Source organism: Archocentrus centrarchus, chromosome 11, assembly GCF_007364275.1.
Source record: "Archocentrus centrarchus isolate MPI-CPG fArcCen1 chromosome 11, fArcCen1, whole genome shotgun sequence".
NCBI lineage: Eukaryota > Metazoa > Chordata > Actinopteri > Cichliformes > Cichlidae > Archocentrus > Archocentrus centrarchus.
The window spans coordinates 2,298,871-2,321,645 of NC_044356.1; the positions used below are offsets into that span (position 1 = coordinate 2,298,871).

At 42.9% G+C, this 22,775-nt stretch overlaps 1 long non-coding RNA gene across 2 annotated transcripts; it reads left to right on the plus strand.

Annotated features, from left to right (window-relative positions):
• The first annotated feature begins 209 nt into the window (after positions 1-209).
• LOC115788555 (uncharacterized) lies at positions 210-10,460 on the plus strand. Of its 2 annotated transcripts, XR_004020599.1 has the most exons (4): positions 210-265; positions 3,837-3,894; positions 8,925-9,037; positions 9,305-10,460. It is a non-coding gene; the product is annotated as an uncharacterized LOC115788555 (long non-coding RNA). The 2 variants fall into 2 exon arrangements; XR_004020600.1 differs by lacking the exons at positions 210-265; positions 3,837-3,894 and adding an exon at positions 6,292-6,748.
• The last annotated feature ends 12,315 nt before the right edge of the window (positions 10,461-22,775 follow it).

Below are 22,775 nucleotides of genomic sequence, written 5' to 3' on the forward strand. Positions count from 1 at the left end.
TTATTTACTTTGTTTATACTCCACTCTGCATTTAATCATTAATTGTTATTAATCTCTGGCTCTCTTCCACAGCATGTCTTTTCTCTCCCCTCAGCCCCAACCAGTCTCAGCAGATGACCCCCCCTCCCTGAGCCTGGTTCTGCTGGTTTCTTCTTGTTAAAAGGGAGTTTTTCCTTCCCACTGTCACCAAGTGCTGCTCATAGGGGTCGTTGGGTTTTCTCTGTATTATTGTAGGGTCTTTACCCACAATACAAAGCACCTTGAGGTGACTATTTGTTGTGATTTGGCGCTATATAAATAAATTGAATTGAAAATTGAATATTATTTGCCAGAAGTTCTGCCGGAGGTGGGAGTTGAAGATCTCCCGGACTGGGGCTTCTGCCAGGCGTTCCCAGCGCACCCTCACAATACGTTTAGGTGTGCCAGGTCTGTCCAGCATCTTCCCCCGCCACCTGATCCAACTCACCACCAGGTGGTGATCAGTTGACAGCTCAGCTCCTCTCTTCACCCGAGTGTCCAGAACATACGGCCGCAGATCTGATGATACGATTACAAAATCGATCATCGACCTGCGACCTAGGGTGTCCTGGTGCCATGTGCACTTATGGACATCCTTGTGTTCGAACACGGTGTTTGTTATGGACAAACTGTGGTTTGCACAGAAGTCCAATAACAAAACACCATTCGGGTTCAGATCGGGCAGGCCGTTCCTCCCAATCACGCCCCTCCAGGTCTCACTGTCATTGCCCACGTGAGCGTTGAAGTCTCCCAGCAAGACTATGGAGTCACCAGATGGAGCACTCTCCAGCACCCCACCCAGCAACTCCAAAAAGGGTGGGTACCCTGAACTGTCATTCGGCGCATAAACACAAACAACAGTCAGGACCCGTTCCCCAGCCCGAAGGCGCAGGGAAACTACCCTCTCGTCCACCGGTGAAAACTCCGACGTACAGGCAGCAAGCCGGGGGGATACAAGAATACCCACCCCAGCTTGCCGCCTCTCACCGAGGGCAACTCCAGACTGGAACAGAGTCCAGCCCTTCTCCAGGAGACTGGTTCCAGAGCCCAGGCCATGCGTTGAGGTGAGCCCAACTATGTCTAGCTGGTATCTCTCAACCTCACGCACTAGCTCAGGCTCCTTCCCCACCAGAGAGGTGACATTCCATGTCCCAACAGCCAGTTTCGATAGCCGGGGATCGGTCCGCCAGGGCCTCCGCCCTCGGCCACCGCCCGACACACATTGCACCCGACCCCTACGACACCTCCTGCGGGTGGTGGGCCTGCAGGAGGGCGGGCCCATGTAACCTCTTCGGGCTGCGCCCGGCCAAGCACCACGGGCTAATGCCTGGCCACCAGACGCTCTCCCTCGAGCTCCCTCCCCAGGCCTGGCTCCAAGGTGGGGCCCCAGTAACCCTATCCCGGCAGGCTAAACTGTTCCCTTGTTTTTTCACTCATAAGGGTCTTCTGAACCGCTCTTTGTCTGGACCCTCACCCAGGACCAGTTTGCCATGGGAGACCCTGCCAGGGGGACAAGCCCCCAGACAACATAGCTCCTGGGATCACTGGGACACACAAACCCCTCCACCACGATAAGGTGGCGATTCACGGAGGAGTGGCGATTCACGGCAGAACTTCGACAGCATTCCGAGGGAGGCTGAGGACATCGAGTCCGAATGGACCATGTTCCGCACCTCCATTGTTGAGGCGGCTGCTCAGAGCTGTGGCTGCAAGGTGGTTGGTGCCTGTCGTGGTGGTAACCCCCGAACCAGATGGCGGTCACCGGAGGTGAAGGGAGCCATCAAGCTGAAGAAAGAGTCCTATCGGGCTTGGTTAGCCTGTGGGACTCCGGAAGCAGCTGACAGGTATCGACAGGCCAAGCGGAATGCAGCTCGGGTAGTGGCCAAAGCAAAAACTCGGGTGTGGGAGGAGTTCGGTGAGGCTATGGAAAAAGACTTTCGGACGGCATCGAAGCGATTCTGGCAAACCGTCAGGCGACTCAGGAGGGGAAAGCAGTGCTTCACTCACACTGTTTATAGTGCGGGGGGGGGGGGGGGGGGGGTGCTGCTGACTTCAACTGAGGCTATAGTCGGACGTGGAAGGAATACTTCGAGGACCTTCTGAATCCCACTGACACGCCTTCTGTAGTGGAAGCAGAGTCTGGGGATGAGGGGGGATGACTTGACCATCACTGGGGGTGAGGTCACTGAGGTAGTTAAACACTCCTTGGTGGCAGAGCCCCTGGGGTGGACGAGATTCGCCCTGAGTTCCTGAAGGCTCTGGATGTTGTAGGGCTGTCTTGGTTGACACGCCTCTGCAACATCGCGTGGAGATCTGGGGCAGTGCCATTGGATTGGCAGACCGGGGTGGTGGTCCCCATCTTTAAGAAGGGAGCCCGGAGGGTGTGCTCCAACTTTCGGGGGATCACACTCCTCAGCCTCCCCGGTAAGGTCTATGCCAGGGTGCTGGAAAGGAGGGTGCGTCCGTTAGTCGAACCCTCGGATTCAGGAGGAACAATGCGGTTTTCGTCCTGGTCGTGGAACGCTGGACCAGCTCTTTATCCTCTCAAGGATATTCGAGTGTGCGTGGGAGTTTGCCCAACCAGTCTACATGTGCTTTGTAGACTTGGAGAAGGCATTCGACCGTGTTCCTCGGGGTGTTCTTTGGGAGGTTCTGCGGGAGTATGGGGTGTCTGGCCCATTGTTGCGGGCCATTCAGTCCTTGTACAACCACAGTGAGAGCTTGGTCCGTATAGCCGGTAATAAGTCGGATTTGTTTCCTGTGGGTGTTGGACTCCGTCAGGGCTGCCCTTTGTCACCGATTCTGTTCATAATTTTTATGGACAGAATTTCTAGGCGTAGCCAGTGGCGGAAGGCTTCTTCCTTGGTGCCTCAGAGTCTCATCTCTCCTTTTTGCAGATGATGCGGTTCTGTTGGCTTCATCAGGGGGGGGGCCTCCAGCTCGCAGTGGAACGGTTCGCAGCCGAGTGTGAAGCGGCTGGCATGAGAGTCAGCACCTCTAAGTCTGAGGCCATGGTCCTCAGCCGGAAAAGGGTGGAGTGCCATCTCCGGCTCAGGAACGAGTTCTTGCCTCAAGTGGAGGAGTTTAAGTATCTCGGGGTCTTGTTCACGAGTGATGGGAGAAGGGAACGGGAGATCGACAGGCGGATCGGGGCTGCTTCTGCAGTGATGCGGACGCTGCACCGGTCCGTCGTGGTGAAGAGGGAGCTTAGCGTAAAAGCGAAGCTCTCGATTTACCGGTCGATCTACGTTCCTACCCTCACCTATGGTCACGAGCTTTGGGTAGTGACTGAAAGAATAAGATCGCGAATACAAGCGGCAGAAATGAGTTTCCTTCGAAGGGTGGCTGGCCTCTCCCTTAGAGATAAGGTGAGGAGTGCGGCCATCCGGGAGGGGCTCGGAGTAGAGCCGCTGCTCCTCCACATCGAAAGGAGCCAGTTGAGGTGGCTCGGGCATCTGATTAGGATGCCTCCTGGCCGCCTCCTGGGTGAGGTGTTCCGTGCATGTCCCACCGGGAGGAGGCCCCGTGGTAGACCCAGGACACGCTGGAGAGATTGTGTATCTCGGCTGGCCTGGGAACGCCTTGGGGTCCCTCCGGATGGGCTGGAGGAGGTGGCTGGGGAGAGGGAAGCTTGGGCTTCTCTGCTTAGGCTTCTGCCCCCGCGACCCGGCCCCGGATAAGCGGAAGAAAATGGATGGATGGATGGATGAATATTATTTGCTCCCTCATTTTTTAACATCAAATTTACACTCCTCATGGTAGAATGCTAGTCATTAATTTTGTTTATAAATGTATACATTTTAAATTTGCCTGTTTAGATTTGGTCCGTCTGTCAAAGTTGTTCCTGATGTGTGGATTCTGCATGGTCCACCAGTGGTAAGTCTGCCCCCAGCTCTGATACAGCACTACACCGCTGATGTACATAGACGGCAGCAGATTTTCACCAGATTTGCAACAGACTGCAAAAGATTTGAGATTTATCATGGTTAATAATAATATTATCATAAAGAAGAAGCTTGTAAATTTCCAGCTTGACCTAGCTGGGTCAGCCACTCAGCTTAAAACTGAGTGGCTGATTCTGTGTTATCTGTGTGTTTATCCCACTTTTATTGCCATCTTGATGCTCCAAAGCAGGTTTGAAGATGGCAGCTGATCTGGTGCCTGTCTTTAAAATGACCATTTCAAAGGCAAGGAGAACACAAGTTGAGTGCACACGGCTGCAATAATTCTGGTTACACAGTTGTTCCAACCATGTTTTCCCTAATGCGATTATAGCCTAATGCAGCGTTGTCTGAGGGACCAATATTGATTTTCAGCCTTGTTCCTGTGCACAGAAATGTCACCAAAATCTCAAAATGTACTGTAGGTGATTAGATATTCAAGTCTTCGCTATTTTACGTTTAGGAACATTCTTCTGAAACTGTTGCACAATTTACAGGCAGTTATTTTGCAAATCGGTGAAACTCATCCCGTCTTTTCTTCTGAGAAGTCTGCCGCCCTAAAATGCTCCTTTATAACCAAAATGTTCCTTCAGCTGTTTCTTTTTAGCACCACTTACTTTTCCAGCCTTTTGTTACCATGACACAACTTTTTGTAACATGCCAAATTCAATATGAACTAATATTTTTCATGAAATACGAAATGTTTGCAAATTATTGCATTCGGATATTATATAAAATGTATAGTGTCCCAACTTTTTTGGAATTGGGATTATACATTTTTGAGTTTCGACCTGTTGCTGTCCACCTCCACTGCAGCAATTCAGGTAAACAAGTCACTTAAACTATATTAGGCAAAAAAAAAGAAAAATGTGAGAGCAACTGATCAGGTTAGCTGGCCTTTCTAAGTAACATTTACATGAAATATTTCATTTCAGTGTGACCGAAAGTAAATGGAAAAATCCACTTCAAACAGATGTTTTATTTTCTGTATATTTTTAGATTACATTAGATTATTATATTTTTATTTTTATTTTAGAAAGTTTGACTTTCTATTGCATGGCACTGAACAGGAATGGCCCTCCAATCTCATTGTACATCCTCTATAATAACAATAAAGGCATTCTATTCTATTCTATTCTATTTTAACTGCATTGGCAAAAGGTTTAGGGGATTCTTGCTGTCTGACCAATCACAGACATATTCATCCACACTTCAGTGTGTTTTATATGATTGAGTCTGACTTTCTGGAAACTCAGTAGTTATATTACCCCACAGACCATTAGGATGGTTTAAGTTTGATAGTCGTCCATATTTAGCTTAAATCAAATGAAAGACAGGCGTGACAGCATAGAGACATGAAAGGCCTTGAAACTGATGGTGTTTGTGCTCCAGCCTCTCTCCTGCTTACTCAGGAGAGTGAGACATGTTGATGGCAAACTGGGAAACATCCATGTGTTCATAGATGAGAGGAGACCCAGCTATGAGACTATAGCTGTTTATTTATTTTCAACACTGTGTAATGCAGGAGTGGTGATAAAGATGATGGCATCAGTGAGATGAGCGCTGCTGGAAAGCTTTCTGAGCTGAGTGGCAGACTAGCTCTCACTAGATGGGCTGGAGCTGAGAAAAAGAATGGGAGAGGCGTTTGCATGAGGCAGGCAGATGAGGCTGATTGGTGAGGAATCACTTTGATGGGATTGATGATGGATGAAAAGCTTGAGCAGTTATACAGATGCTCAGATGAAGGGCAGGTGTAATCAGGCAGGTAAGAAGTAAAAAGGGATGAAGTGAAACACTTGCATGAAATGATTATGACTGAATGTGGTGGTAAAAAAGTAATTTTATGTCCTGACTTCTCTATGACCTCAGAGCACTAACATTAAGCGATAATCTTTCCACAGATTCAAAAGAGAAAGGATCATTCCAGTTGCAAAGCAAACATTACAAATTTGACCCTGAACTGTTCTGATGCTTGTGTGACGATCCATGTGTGAACACAGTCTGACTGGACATTAAGGAAATGATGCCCAGCCTTCATATTTTCAGTCAAATTCAATAACATAGCTGAGATAAACATGACTTTCTTGAATTCTCCCAAAACATTGACATGTGATGTATTTTGAATGTCCAGCAAAAACTGTTCCAGCAACTGAAGTCATTTTGTCATTTTGTTAGCTGGACGTCTCTGCAGAAATACAATAAAACAGAAAGCTGCACACTGATTTTATCAAAATGTCTTCTCCGGGTGGCTATTTTCTATTTCCTTTCATTCAGTCTGAAAGCACAAATTGAAAATGATTCACGTAAAAGCCTTTTATTGAAAGGCTGAAGGGAGTTGTGCTTTTTAACCAATTTTACCCCAATATTTGTGAGTAATGTCTTGTTATCTCTGCAAAGGAGGGGAAGAGTGCAAAGTTAACACACACCAGACATATTAACTGGAAACAGGGCAGATGGAAACAGGAAGTAATGGTTGATGTTTTTTTGGTTCAGTGTGAAACTGTTGCATTTTGTTTTTCTCTTTAAGAGTTTAAATGTTCAGAGAGGAGGAAAATCCAACCTGACCGCTCCTCAAGAATCTTTTCGAAGATCAAGAAGAAAATGGAAAATCCCTTCAGCATGCATACATGAGAGGCTGTTTAGTGTCAGACTGCAGGGCTGCACTGCCTCCTACATCAGCTTCAGTCATTCACACAAACCCTTTTTGTTTTCTGGCACTTCTTTCGTCCATTAAATCTGAAACCTGTTGGCACTGACATCATCCTCCTCCTCCTCATCTATCCTACAAGGTTTGTAGGGTCACCTAGATATTTTTTTTCCACCACCTTTTATGATCTTTGATAAACCCGTCTTTATCCTCCCAACACAGGCATTTTTCCTTATCTCCTACTCCTTCTTTCTGCTTCCTTTTGTGAGTAAAAAAAATAAGCTAACCCTGCAGCTTTTTAAATATATTTCTCTTGAGGTCTTAGCCGCCTTCGCCTTCTTCTCCATTTGCTTGGCCCATCAGTGGCCATGCCAACAGCTTCAGGCCTGTTTTCTTTAGGAGGTCTTCTGCTTGTGCTTCTGTCAAGTTAAAAGGAAGGAGGAAAATCATCAAACAGGCTGCATTTGATGTTCTCTGTCACCAACAGGAGAAGAATTTTGGTTTTAAGGAAGGATAGAAGAAAGGGGGGAAGCGCTTAAGAGCATAATTTATTCAAATCAACAGTGGTGTGTGTGTGTGTGTGTGTACACAAAATAGTCTGTACACACTCAGTGTTGAGGTTATTTCTAATGAGTACACACTGGTGCAGCAGCAGGAGTGACACAGACCAACACGTCTGACAGTGCAGAAACAAACGCTGGCAGCAGCGAAGCGTTCAAACACACTGTGAAGCAGGCGAGACTCAGATCTGATGTCTCACTCGCAGTTATCTCCTCAGAGGGTCGCTCGCTTTCACCTGCTGCTGACTGGACAGGAAATTACACAGGCTGGAAGCACTGATGGGTCACCGACACTCAGGGTCAGAAAACGGAGAATGTTTTGTTATTTGAGATGAGTAGAAAGTTATCATTGCTGTAAGAGAAAAATCTAGTGAGCATTGATATTTTATCACTTTTTTACATGATAAAATGATGTCCTTTCTTCAGTCATAGAATGTAGTTTGCTGCAGGATATATTATCTGTATCACACAACATGGACTCTGAGTGTTGTGGTGCTCAGAGCCTTTAAGCTGCTCTTCTATCAGTGATAGTACTCATCAGTTTAACCTTGCTATCATTTTGTTCCTTTTTTATTTACTGCTGGATTTAAGTATAGAGTAACAGTGTTTGCAGAAGAAAATAGGCTTTCAAGTATTCAAACATAGGGATGTTTGAGGAAGAGAGAGAGACCAAAACCAATCCAATTCAACCCAGTCAGTTAAAACTGAGTCTGTAATGCCTTTGGAGTGCTGAGGTGAAATTACTGTGGTTTTATTTCAAATTACTGGCACTTTTTTCCTGCAGTGTACTTCTATAATCAGACATAATTACATGACGCTACCCTGTGCCTCTGACTTTGATGACACAGATCATTTTCCTCTGTGAACAGTTAACCCCTTAAACCCTAAAAACAGTCAGATTCCCTCAGTAACAGCTCCACATGCAGTCTTTGCATTGGTCAGTGGTTTCTGTTGTAATCTTTAGCTCATCCATTCCAGCGTGTTTCCACTGTGATATTTGTTAGTGACTTTATTCTTGGCATCTCTTTCATTTACTCAGTACCTTTGTGGTTTTCAGTGTTTTTAGAATAGAATGCCTTTATTGTCATTATAGAGGATGTACAATGAGATTGGAGGGCCACTCCTGTTCAGTGCCATGCAATAGAAAGTCAAACTTTCTAAAATATAAAACAGAATAAGAACTTCTAAAAATATACAGAAAATAAAACAGTATGTATAAAATATACAGGGCCCCAGGTGCCCAAGAACTGTCCAGCACCCCACAGACCCCCCCCCCCCCCCCCCCCCCAGAAGAAGCCAAAGCAGCCCCGAATCATAACCCCCAGATAATTGAATTAAAAGGCTCTAAAAGGCTCCAGCAGCACAAACACAGTCCAGAGGTCCAGTCCAAATGTTCAGTTTAGCAAAGATGAAGCCTAGCAGCATCCATCTGTCGATCGTAGAGGTTCCTGACGCTAATAACGCCCCCAGAAACAAAAACTGTTTTGTAGCAGGCTGTAAACCTGTTTATTTCTGCTGTGAAGTTGAACTTTTGAAAATGAGATGCTTTTGGGACTGACTGACGTTTGGAGTCAGCTTCATGTGGCCATTAGAGGAACTGCAGGTTTTAGCACTCATGCTGGCTTAAATCTTTTGCCTCCCTGTGTTTCCAAGCTGCCTTTTCACTCAACATTTTCACAACATCCAATATTTTAACTGTGAATTGTTTTGTTACTGAAGCTGAACCAACTGCTCAGTTTGTTGGTGTTGTTCTGTCAGGTGGGGCGATGCTTTTGGCCTTTCAGCTGCTCAGGATGCTGCACAGGAGCTGCAGGATGAATGCGGTCGCATCAAGGTGACTGAGTGCAGCTGGAGGACGTCCACAGATGGAGGTGAAAGACTGATAGACAGCCAGAAGACACACACACACGCATGCACGCACACACAGATTATATACAAACCATACATATGTACACAGACACATGTTGTGGGGGCATAAATCTGATTACAGACTCACCTACGGTGGTGTTTGTTATTTTAGTATAAATGCTTAGATTCAGGTTATTTTAGCCTTTAGCTAACAAATGGGAAAATCGAAGTCAGTGTAATGCCCTCTGGAGTGATGAAAACATGACTGTGTGTGTGTGTTTGTGTAAAAGGATTTTGCCAAACAGTGAAGAGCCATCTGCTTCATCGATGGGAACCTCACAGTTACAGAGACAAAGAGAAGGAAGAAAGAGATGGAAGGACGATAAAAGGATCATTCAGTGGATAAATGGATGGACAGTGAATGAAAGGATGGATGAACAGAAAAGGGACTACATAAGTACACTAACTACACTGATGGATGATCACTGAGATGGATGGATGAAGTTGTTAATAGTTTCATGCTCAGGGTGAAGGAGTTAAACTGTTGGGAGTACCGCTGAGATGACGTTGTACTTCATTCAAGGGGAAAATTGTGTAGTGCAACTCTGCCACCTGTTTAAGACGATCTTATATTTGTTATAGAATTTTTTTTATACTGAAAAATGAAGATGGAGGTAAAGATGTCGCCATTCGTGTTGAACCGTCCGTAAGTACTTTGTGTTAGTCTGAAGCAGCAGTGAAACATAAAAACTGCATGTATAGAAACAGTCAAATCTGATAAAAATGCTTTAAAAAAAGTTTTAAAAAGTTTTTTCCCCCCTTAAAGTTAAATTGTTGTTGGGGAAATGGTCCTCTCAACCCCCAAGGCCAATTGATTGTGGGTTAGAAACCAGACAAAGTGAAAGTGAAAAGATTTCTATGAAGAAAGTTTTATCTGTTATCTCTGGCTCTCTCCCACAGTGTGTCTGTTGTCCTGTCTCCCTCCATATTATTCTATGGTCTGTACCTTAAAATATAAAGCATATTCAGGTGGCTGTTGTTGTCATTTTGGTTGCTACATGAATAAAATTGAATTCAACTCAATTAAAAAAAATCTAGGCACACATCCAACTTGCCTAAAGCACAAATACCAGGGCCCCGCCCTGGAAACCGGCCTGAATGATCCACATGGGTCCACCCAGTTTGGACCCACCATCTATAGCAGACACCAAAAGAGGGAACCCCCCAACTCTCCCAACTGGGAAAATCAGCTGAAGTTTCTGAAAGTGTACCATGATAAATAAGGCCTACAGTCCATTTCCTAAAGAGTTTATAACATATCAAATTAAGACAAAAAATAAAGAAATAAATAAATAAAAAAGAAAAAAAAATAATATGAAAAAAAATAAATATATATATATATATATATACACATACACATGTGTATACATATGCACATATGTACATACATATACATATGTATATGTATGTACATATTTTTTTTCCTCTTTCATTTTTGTGTGACACAGAGATGCTGTGCTTTTATGTTCCGATTTATGCTGTATAAGTAATACAATTTTTTTGCCTCATTGTCCTCCTTTCCTCATAATAATAAAAATATTGACACAAGTTTCTGAAAGTGGAGATGATCAGGGATGAAGAGTTTTGTCAGTAAAAACACCACCTGGTAAATCTTCAGAGCAGGGGCACAAGTGTTTTCCGAACAAAGAAATATAAAATATTAAATCTGTGTGTTTGTTGACTCGCAACCTGCTGCTTGAGCAGAGCAGAGCAGAGCATTGTAATTCTCCTGAGCAATGTGTGTGTGTGTGTGTGTGTGTGTGTGTGCTCTTTTACAGAGCTGCAGCTAATAAAGGTTAAATTAAAAGATTAGAACGGGCAGAGCACCTGAAACGAGGCGACTGAGGAAGGTCAAATGAAGAGGGCAGGCTGATGTAGACCCCTCCTCTTCCTCCTCCTCCCCACTGTGGCATTTTTTTTAAAAGGCAGTGAAAGCCCATTATGGATGCAACATCAACTCCATTATAGATTTAATAAATCCTTCTGCATAACAGGGCCATCAATCATTCTCAGCACTGAAAGATTATTTAAAGCAGCTCCACTCAGAGCCTCGGGCACAGTTTTTAAAAGGTTGATTGGATTTTATTTATTGGCACCACCACATGTGCAGGTCTAACAGACTGTACAGGTTAGACTCGTAATTAGCAGGATTTCTTAAAACCTGCGGCTTGACTTGTTTTGCTGATTGAGTTAAAAAAAAAAAAAAAATTGTAAAAGCAGCCAGGCCGCAGAAGCTAATCTTCATGAATTCCTTCCATCTTCTTCAATATCAGAGTCCCAAGTGCTGTACATGTTGTACATGGTTACTGACATGGTTACTTAAGAACAAGACTTTTCTGGATAGCTCAGTTTAAGTCCTTTAATAAGCGTTCTTAAACTATTGCTGTGCTAAAACGATCTGAAGACTTTGACGTTCCCCATTTGTTCACAGAAAGACAGCCGAACGTTCCTCATTGTTGGAGTTTCAGTTTCAAAACAAAAAGATTTTTCTCCAGGCATGCAATTCAGCTGCATTTATCTGGTTCAGGATTTAGATTAAGATATTTTATTTATGTTTGTGCCTGATTATGATTTCTGCCCAGGTTAGCACACTGTAGCTAACCTAGCTAACCTGGCACTGACAGTAGCTTCTGTAGCTACTGTCAGTGTTAAAGCTGCAGTTGATGAAATGCAGCTGAACTCTGCCCAGCACTCTGAAATGGTAAACAAATAATGAACATGGCACTCAAACTGTAGACTGAGAACAAACTGAATGTATATTGTATCTGAGATTTTGTGCACATCAAACATTTCCCTAATCAGAGTCTTCTTCAGCTCTTCTTATTTGTCCAAAATAAGCAGAAATGAGTCATTTCCCTGTAAATCTCACTTAGCTTGTTACATAAAGGAGCATTAAAAATGAACAAAAGAGCAATTTTCATTCTCAATCTCCGCCAAATGACACGAAAGATAAACTCTGTCCTCCTCTGAACTGCCAGCTCTCTGCTCCAAAAGGTAATGAACTAATTAGGAAGGAGGTTGACCTGGGACGACTGCTAGCGCATCAGCTCTAATTAGGACTCATGTGGCTCTTGAGCTCCCCGTTAGTTTCACTGCTTTGATGTTTGAAAAAGGAAAAGAAAAGAAATGTATTTTCTCTGATATTTTTTTCAGCTGCATAAGGAGGAGGTGGTGAATCCTATTGGCCAGCAGCGGATTTTCAGCGACCTGCACAGCCATGACAATTTTCACTTTGAAGATCATTTTTCCATTAGAATGAGGAGGTGCAGAGGTGACAGTCATTACACAATGCTGATAAAAGTTGTGCAAGGCATTTAATCATGCTACATTGGTTCCACGTGAAAATACAGCAGTCAGATTTATGCACAGAACTAATGTTTTTATGATAACAAAAGAGAAAAAAAAACACTTCAGGCACAGACAGGAAGTGAATCACAGATAAGAAGCTGAAAGCAAAATTACTTACAAGTTGCTTTTTGGAAACACAGAGGAGTGAGACAGCTGGTGAAATTCAGCTGGTCTGTACTTCAAAGGTTCATCAGTTAGTAGGTTCAGTGGGCTTATTTAATGTTGGTCAGGCCACCTCACTGAAGAGCAAGCAAGAAAAGTCCTTATGAGGAGGCTGGATGGTTGCTGGTGAGATAAGACATGTAGGGTCTTTACCTTAAATATAAAGCGCCTTGAGGCGACTGTTGTGATTTGGCGCTATATAAATAAATACACAGATATTTATCTGTGAGACTTTATGTGAACCTTTGTTTGGACTTGAGCTTCTTTATGACTTGGTGTTTACTTCTGTTTTTGGTGGCCAGGAGGCCATCCTCTCAGAAAACTGCCCATTTGAGAAAATTATGTTTATTAATTTTAATGTTTAACAGTTTAAATCTACCTCTAAGGCAGTGTGAAGAGAGCCCTGTGAACTGTGTGCTGGTGCAGTATCAGTGGAGTGGGACTGTGGTGACCTAGAAAAATGAACTTTCTAACATGTTTAAAATTGTAACAGGGTCCATTTTAACCACAGACTGTAAATGATGAAGGTAGTCACCTTGCCACAAAGTCCCAGAGTGAAGCAGTTGAGCTTTTTCACTTTTCAAACCAGATGTCAAGGTTTATCACACTGAAACTGAGGGTCACTGGTTTATCCTTTATTTTAAAAAATGGACTCTGTGCTGTAATCAGGTTTTCAAACTAGCAGAAGGCCACAAATTTATCAAGAAAAATGTTGCAATCAAGGTTCATTTCACATAGACTTATATGACTTCTATGCAGCCAGAAGTCACTCTGCAACAGCTGGAGTCATCCCTACTAACTTTCTGCTGACTTGACCAGCAGGGGGCCAGCAGCTAGTGAAAAGTCAAGACTCACTGAAAGTCAAAGCTGCCAACTTCCTGATTTGGAATATTTCTTTTACACGGGCTGTTTCATATGATTGGAACAATAGATTAAGGTAATTGCTTAGTTTGAGGACTTGTTCGTTGGGTTTAGGCAACAAAACTGCTGGTTTGTTAAACCGTCGACAGAGGGATGACTTGATTAAACATTTGGATGTTGGTCACATGTGTCTTCTTTCCTCCTGATACCATATAGAATTTCTATATGGACAAACATGGAACGCAACGAAAGAAAGAAAGAAAGAAAGAAGAAAGAAAGAAAGAAAGAAAGAAAGAAAGAAAGAAAGAAAGAAAGAAAGAAAGAAAGAAGCCAAATTGCATTTGTATAAGAAATAATAAATGTGAATACTATCACAGTTGAGGACAGAGCACACTGCACTACATCATCAAGATTTCATTTTTGAAGATCTTATGACAGCACGTCAGATTTTGCGTTATTCCCTCTGTGGATGTGTGTTTGAAACTGTTGTTGTTGTGGTTCTGTTTTCTTTTCTACCTTGTGTGTCTGGTCTTTGTTGCGTGTGCATTAGTCTGATGGGTTCACTCCCAGCTGGTCCATTAGCAGGGCAGTGATGAGGCCCTCTTTAAGCTCTGATAACACACAGCTGTCCATCAAACTGCCCGAGCACAATTAACAGCTGCGTGCACATTAACGAGCTGATGCATTCAGGGGGAAATGCAATAAGAGATCCCTCAATGAAAGGTAATGAGTCAAATCACTGTTATTAGTCCCTTTGTCCCAGTCAGGGACACAGACACATTAGCACAGTCACTAACACAAACCTGCAAATGAGGAAACACAAATGTGCATAAAGAAAGAAAACAAACTGCAGGTAATTAAAAAAAAAGATTTTGAAATGTCCAAAGTTTTTTTTTTCTTTTGTTGTTAAATTTTACATTACATACCTGATTTTTTACTGCTTATGAAAGACATGCATTGCATTCCAATGAAAATATTTCAAGTCCGTATCTAATCAGGATGATAAAATTATTATTATTATTATTATTAGACTCAATTCTAATAATAAAACTCAAATTTATAGATAGATAGATAGAGATATATTCTGTGTATTTGTAATTATAATATTATTAAGTTTGTTTTAAAGATATACCTTTTATTTGACAGTTGAAATTACAGGATATGAGGAGCAACAAAGGACGTTTTTTCTGTTAGCAGACCTGTAGGAGCCAAAGTGAATGTTCATATGTTATGGTGGCACAGGTGTTCAGATTATTTTTTTCTGCACCTCAGGTGATTGCTTAGGGGTGTGGTCTTATGTTGGATCTTTGCTTTCACGCCTGTCTTGTCTGGCAGATTTTGCAAGCAGAATTATGATTTGAATGCACTGTTGGGCCAAACATATTTGCTCTTCCAGGATGAGCTCTATAGATTCTCTATAGGCTCCTCTTGTTAGTGTTTTTCCTTTTATTTTACTTATTTCTTTGTATAATTTTTTCCACATACATGTAAATGTATATGTGTTTTAGTAATGCTGGAGTTGACGGACTAGGAAAAAAGCAAGAAAGAAAATAGAAAAGGGGTCAGAGAGGACAGACAACAAGTAAAAAAAAACCACAATGGTTCATCAACTGCTGCACCTGTAACAAAAAGAAGACAAAGCATACAAAGTACAAACAGTACCTGGAAAAAACAAATATATATTTGAAAAGAAAACACAAACAATATCAAAACATGGCTACACAAAGCAACAATTTTGATGTGTTGTGCATTTGTTTGGATGAGTAACTGTGTGAATGTCTGTGTCTTTAGTGTGAAATGTACTTAGCAATGAAGGTGGAAAGTCACAGCAACGCCCGCCAGAAGCCAGAGGCAGATAGAGAAAGACCCAGGAGACCCGGGCTGCCTGCAGCCCACCAAGACCATTGAGGACCCATGGCCACACATTCAAATGACAACCGCATGCCCACTCCAGCAGAAGGGAGTCGAAGGTTCTCTCTTTCTGTGTAACCTGCAGGGCCAAAAAAATAAAGCCAAAAACTGCAGTTCCTCTACTGTCCACTAGAGGCTGGCTTGAAAAGTGAGTAAATCCCATAGTCTCTGGAGCTTGAAAAAAAGGCGACTGGACTTCTTTTTGTTTCTTGAAGACGTTTCACCTCTCATCCGAAAGGCTTCTTCAGTTCTCAGCCAAATGGTGGAGAGACCCAGGTATTTAAACCCCTGTGGGCGTAGTCCCCTGGAGGTGGTTATGACCCTCTATTGTTCATGTGCGTAAACACGTGCCAAGGTGTGAAAGCAGGCGTGGGTCATTACAATCAGTGGTTTCAGTTGAAACCAATATAGGACTTCGCTCCAAACAATGGAGCGAAAAAAAAATGGAAAAAAGACATTGTGGAAGAGTGCCATATGTTAATGGCAAATTATCATCCTGTAAGCTCTGCAATTAATTAATCTAAATTAATCGCATTTTAATCACATTTTAATATTTAACATGAGAAATATTAATTTAAGTTTGGTTGATGAATGAATCAATATACATAAGCTTAAACTTCAAAATTTTATTTTCCCACCAGTTTACTACACAGACCAACGAAGGGCGGAAGTGCTCCTGTGATAAGCAAACTCCTAAAATTAAATTTAAGCATCATAACTGGATAGTTTTATTCAACATTGATGTCTCACTTAATCCATCCATTCTCTTCCGCACATCCTGTTCAGGGTCGCGGGGGGGCTGGAGCCTATCCCAGCTGTCATAGGGCGAGAGGCAGGGTACACCCTGAACAGGTCACCAGCCTGTTGCAGGGCCAACACAGAGTTACAGAGGACCTTTCACACTCACATTCACGCGCTCATTCACACCTATGGGCAATTTAGATTAGCCAATTAACCTAACCCCAGTAAGTGCATGTCTTTGGAATGTGGGAGGAAACCAGAGTACCCGGAGGAAACCCACACAAGCACGGGGAGAACATGCAAACTCCACACAGAGAGAGGGAGAGGCCTGGGCCAAGGTGGAATCGAACCCAGGCCTTCCAGATGTTATTCTAACTGTGAGGCAGCAGTGCTAACCACTGCGCCACCATGCTGCCCTATGTCTCACTTAATATAGTTGGAAATTAATCATTCGCTCAGCTGTATTCCTTGATGTTGTTATGCTTGTTTTAACAGCTTATTTTGAGTAAAGACTTAAAATTAAACCACAAAAAGGAGCAAAAGTTTGCTGTTTAACCAGCTGCTTTTACACAGCTGTGCTTCGCACTCACGGTTGGTAGGTGACATGAGCTACGCAGAGGTGAGGGCAGGCGACACTGATATGGTAAATGGTAAATGGACTAGTTCTTATATAGCGCTTTTCTACTCAGTATGAGCACTCAAAGCGCTTATACAACCTGTTTGCATTCACCCATGCACTCCCATTCATACAAGCACTTCCATTTTTATGAAGCTAAGTGCTTTTAATTAACTAACATTCACTCACATTCATACTCCGACAGAACGGTCGGAGAGCAACTTGGGGTTAAGTATCTTGCCCAAGGATACATTGGCATGTAGCCCGGAGTAGCCAGGATTCGAACCGCTGACCTTCCGATCAGTAGGTGACCTGCTCTACCTACTGAGCTACAGCCACCCCTGTATATGATAGGCCTGCATATGAAGGCTAGCCGCTCACTTCCAATCTTTGCGGTCTTCCTGGGCTGCGAAGGATGCGGCCCCTGAATTTTGACATTGTGCATCGATATAATCTGTATGCCGGGAACTCGTGCACTGAGAAACGTTCCACGGTGCAAAGTGGGATTAAAATGCGTTAAAATTTTTAATTCGTTAATTTCCCCGTAATTAATTAATCGAAATTAACGCGTCCCACCCCTAATATATATATATATATATATATATATATATATATATATATATAAATGCCAACAGGAACATGTATTTTAGAACATTACAAAAGATTCATTACAACATCACTTTTTAGAACATTGAAGCATACAAATTATAACTTTATACAACATTAAGCTTTTCTTCATGACCACATGCTTCTTAACGTCACCGATGTGTAGGATGGGTATCATATATAAAGTGTGGGAAACTACCAAAAATAGTCACTTGCCCTATAAAGTATTAAGAGGCCCGAAAACTTGATGGTCCTGTGCGGTATTTTATCTGTTTTGCGACTGCGCGCTCTTCTGGACAGAGATCTTTGCTGTCGTTCCTGCTGGACCCACTATCAGTTTAGGGGTCACTGTCCCGACTGTTGGATTACCACGGGGACCACTTCCACCTTCCACATCCTCTCTAGCTCTTCTCTCAGCCCTTGGTATTTATTGAGCTTCTCGTGCTCCTTCTTCTTGATGTTGTCATGAGGGGCATCTCTGCACAGCCTGCACCTGGGGTCTTGCCTGATGTGGTGGACCCCAGCCTCTATTGATCTCTTGCTTAGAGCTTGTTCCTGTGCTGCCATTATTAGTGCCTTTGTGCTATCCTTCTGCCCACCTTTGTCCTGCCATTGGTAGGATTTTTCTATATCAGCTAGTTCTTTTATCTTCTAGTGTCGTGCAGAGGCTGTCCCTCCATGATGGTTCCTGTTCTTCCTCCTCTTCTTTCTCAGGTTTCTGCTGTCTGAGGTACTCACTAAGCACATGATCTTTTGTGGCCTTATTCCTGATGTACTCGTGGATCTTTGTTGTTTCATCCTGCATAGTGGTTCTGACACTCACCTCAGCCTCCTTCCTTCCACTTAGCGTACACTCTCAGGGTGCTGGATTTGGGGTGAAACTCAGTGGTTTCAACAATCATCACTTTATGTGATTTCAAAAACAGTTTAAGCACCAAATTTTAGGATTAGGGTTCTAATAAATGTAGTTGGCGAAATAACATGACATTTGTTTTAAATTGAGGTGATGAATTGAGTCTGAGGATTTTGAAGTTTTTTGCCATCATGTTGACCTGAATTTGTTTTTAAATGAAATGCACAGGAGTGAGCCTATTCGTCACATGAATGGAGCCTTTCAGCTCTTTGTTTCAGTGTTTGGCAAACATGCTTTACTGCTGTTTTGTACATCTTAGCTTTCTGTCTCTGCAGGTGAGTTCCAGTATTTACAACAGTTCTGCCCTTAACACTGTAAATGCCATTCACTCCTGTGCTTTATTGAATCCACAACATGATTTTCATTGCTTTTACTCACTTTGTAGGTCAGAGGTCAGGGTTGACTGTAGCTTCAGTTTGAACCCCTCACGTATGAGCGCACATCTGAGTCATCTGTGTCCAGCTACAACTTGCTTTGTTATGCCAACTTAAAATTCAGCTTTTTCATTCTGTGAAAATTTTTTTTTTCATGCATGTGCTTAATTGAGTTTTTAGGGATTCTGAAAATGTAATCAAAAGTGCATTTAGTGGTTTTAAATGGCCTTGTGTGTTTTTCATTCATCACTGGTTCATTAAATTGGTGGTTACCTCTATTATGCAAATCCATGAAGGAACAAACTGAGGCTCAGTTGAGCAAAGCAGCAGCACCGTACTCTGCAGAGACCTGCGAAAAGCCACTGTTTGAGGTGAAGATAAAATAAGCTGTTAAATCATTATGTGCTTACTTCTTCTGGCATTCTTTTGTTGGTTTTATTGTGTACTTCAACTGGAAACTGATTAAAAGTGAGCCTGGAACTTTTCTTTCGCCTTGTAAGTATAATCCACCCTGAGATATCTCTATGTGTAAAGGTACATTTCCATTTTTTTCAGACTCTGCAAGATTAGCTGTGCCTTGTCTGAGCTTTTGGTTTAGATAAAGCACAGCTCGTACATACAATTCCCTTATTATTTCAGATTTTTTCATGTTCTTGCCATGGTTCCTGTATGGTGCTGTGTGGCTTGAGCGGGTAGACCCCAAAAACGCAGGACTCACGAGCAAAACTGAACTGAAGGGTGTTTATTGAATAAAGACAAAAATTAGAGAGCTACACATCCTTGTTGACCTACCACTGGAGGACCAAAAGCAGTTTACTGGGTTGTGGGGTCCCCACACGCACGCACGCACGCACGCACGCAGCAGCAGCAGGAGGAGGAGGAGGAGGAGGAGGAGGAGGAGCAGCAGCAGCAGCAGCAGCAGCAGCAGCAGCAGCAGCAGCAGCAGGAGTCATAAACACTGACGATGACGTGACAAAGAACAGATGAAAACTGAGGGCTTAAATACACAATAGGTAAACAGGGCAAGAGGAAACAGCAGGACACAGCAGGTGGAGCAAATGAAACTAATAACACAGGGGAAGCAAAACTAAACACAAAGCACAGGGAACACAAGACTGGCAAAATAAAACAGGAAGTGACTAACCAAGGTACACGCAGACTAGACACGGGGGACTGGCACACAGACACGGGACAGAGACGCAGATTAGTCACAACACTAGGAATAAAACTCAATATGAAAACACAGGAGGTCAGGGTTAAGACAAAATGACAAAACAGACACAAGATCATAGTTGCAGGGGAGACAGGGACAAAGAGAACAAGAACATCAAAACAAACTGGGAAATAACAAAACTCAGGGAAAATAAAACTAAACACAAAATGCTGGGCAGACGACCCAGGACCAAGACAGTTCCTGGGTCTTGGACCCAGAGTTTTGGGTTTTGTCATTCTATGACATTCTATGGATTGAAGATGTCATGTACTTTTAATCCTTTCAGTATTTCTTTGTGTTTCTGAGTTTCTTGTCTCAGCTTCTAGTTATGGGTTCCTCGTTAGGTTATGTTTGTTCCCTTTCCCTTTCCCTCATAGTGTCCCTGTGTCTGTCTATGTCCTGTTCCCTTGGTTGCCTGGTCTCCCCATTCAGTTAAGTCTCTTTTTGTTTTCTGTGCCCTTTGCTCCCAGTGGGCTTAATTTTTAAGTTGTTAACCTCCTTTTGCATTTCCATTCTCCTCTAGTCTTGTCTCCGTATTTTACCTGTATTGTTTCCTGTGTTAAGTTGATTTCATCTTCGTATTATTTATCTTCTGTGTCTGTGTCAAGTTTGTAAGTCTTAGCTCAGGTCTCTGTGTTATTTCCTGTCTTATTTTGATAGTCCTGTGTTTTGTGTTCAGTTTCCTTCCCTTGTCTCATCTTCAGTGGTTAGGTTCAGCTTTGTGGTATGGTTGTTACGTGGAAAAGGGGACGGTTCATTTAAATCAGGTAGAGAGCAGTTAAAACAGAAAAAAAAGGGAGGCAACCAAGGAGTAAGTAAAAAGCATACCATTTATTAAAACAAAATAAAATTAACACAAGTGAGAGTGTTGATGGGTACAAGGCATGTTGTCATGCTGATTGAGTTCGAACAGCAGACTGGATGCTTTAAAGGAGGGTGGGTCTTGAAATATTGTTCTTCCTCTTTTTTTTTTTTTTTTTTTTTAAAACCATGATTACCTGCAAGGAAACATGTGAAGTCATCTGCACTTTGCATAAAAATTGTTTCACAGGCAAGAATATTGCTGCTAGTAAGATTACACCTAAATCCGCCACATATCGGATCATCAAGAACTTCAAGGAGAGCGGTTCAATTGTTGTGAAGAAGACCTCAGGGTGCCTAAGAAAGTCCAAGACCATAACCTAAAGGTGATTCAGCTGCAGGATTGGGGCACCACCAGCAGGCAAGTGTGAATGCATCTGCACGTGCAGTGAGACGAAGGCCTTTGGAGGATGGCCCGGTGTCAAGAAGGACAGCAAAGAAGCCACTCCTCTCCAGGAAAAACATCAATGACAGTCTGATATTGTGCAACATGTACTGCTGAGGACGGGAGTAAAGTCATTTGCTCTGATGAAGCCTTTTACACTTGTTTGGGGCATCGGTAAAATGATTGTCTGGAGAAAATAAGGTGAGTGCTACCAACAGTTCTCTGCCATGCCAACAAAAAAGCATTCTGAGACCATTCATTTGTAAGGGTGGCTTCTCATCTGGGGTGGGGGGTAATCACAATTTTGAATGAGTACGCAGCCATGAATAAATAATGGCACCAAAACTTCCCCCTAGAAAAATTCTCTCACCAATCCAAGAACAGTTTGAAGAACAATGCCTTTTCCAGTATGATGGAGCCATTCAGTTGTCACTTTGCCTTATGGCACATAAATCAAGTGGTCGGGGAACAAAACATTGAAAATTTGGGTCAATGGCCAGGAAACTCCCCAGACCTTAATCCCATCAAGAACTTGTGGTCAATCCTCAAGAGGTGGATTGAAAAAAAAAAAAACCTACCAATTCTTGCATTGATTATGCAACAATGGGCTGCTATCAGTCAGGATTTGGCCCAGAAGATGACTGACAGCATGCCAGGGCATATTGCAGAGGTCTCATAAAAGAAGGGCCAACACTGCAAAACTTTGTGAAAACCAATACTTGTGTCATTCTCAAAACCTTTGGCCATGACTGCAGTGTCCTGTTGTCTTCTCGCCCCTGTTACTGCAGCTGCTGGCTGATTTCCTGCTTGCTTGCACGTGCGTCCAAATGGCCTTCCTCTATCGACCATATGTTCCTGCACAGCCTGCGTCCGGCCTGCCCTCTGTTCTGCTTCTGCCCACACACATGGCCAGCTAGTGAGTTATTTTGGCATAATTGTGTTAATAAGGTATTCAGTTTGCACTCCTCAACATGCCTCATTAGCAGATAAGAGTTGAAGCATCAGATAGGATGTGGACGAGACAGAGTAGAGGTCTTGTTTTATCTCATGTAAGCTGATGGTGTTGTTGACCTTTGTCGCTGTTGAGGTTTCAGGACTGCAGCACATCTTAACTTTGCCTTTGAAGTGTTTTTTTTCTGAATTGGGGTCAATTTACACATCATAACTTATACTCAGAGGTTCCTGAGTTGCTGAATAGAGGCATTCACAGATTGTGAAGAAGCTTAATGTTGCAGGTTCAATTAATGTTGCTATGGAGATTCATCTGATGTAATGTGCATTTCTAAAACATTGTAGGCCTAATTACATCATGGCCACAGAAAACACTCAGAAGGTTTAACTGCTGTTCTAACATTGTACACACACAAGCTGTGGAGATGATGCTGAAAGCTCACACTAAATTAAAAATCATCTAAAATCATCATCTTGCATTTGGATGTTTTATTTAAGTGTAAGGCACGGCTGTCCAGTTGGTACACTTCGCTACTGAAAGTGCCGGTCTAAACTGGCTCATCTTTTTTCTTTTTAGTCACTCTTTGATGTGGTGAGCTTGTTTTTGCTGAGAAGGTCTCATCTGCAAGCAACATGAGTTACACGAGTGCAACATTTTACAGCATTTTTTTTTTTTTGCTATTGCATTGGAAGAACCACTGTGCAAAGATTTCAATGACACAGAACACACATCAAGAACATATATTCAATCAATAAAAT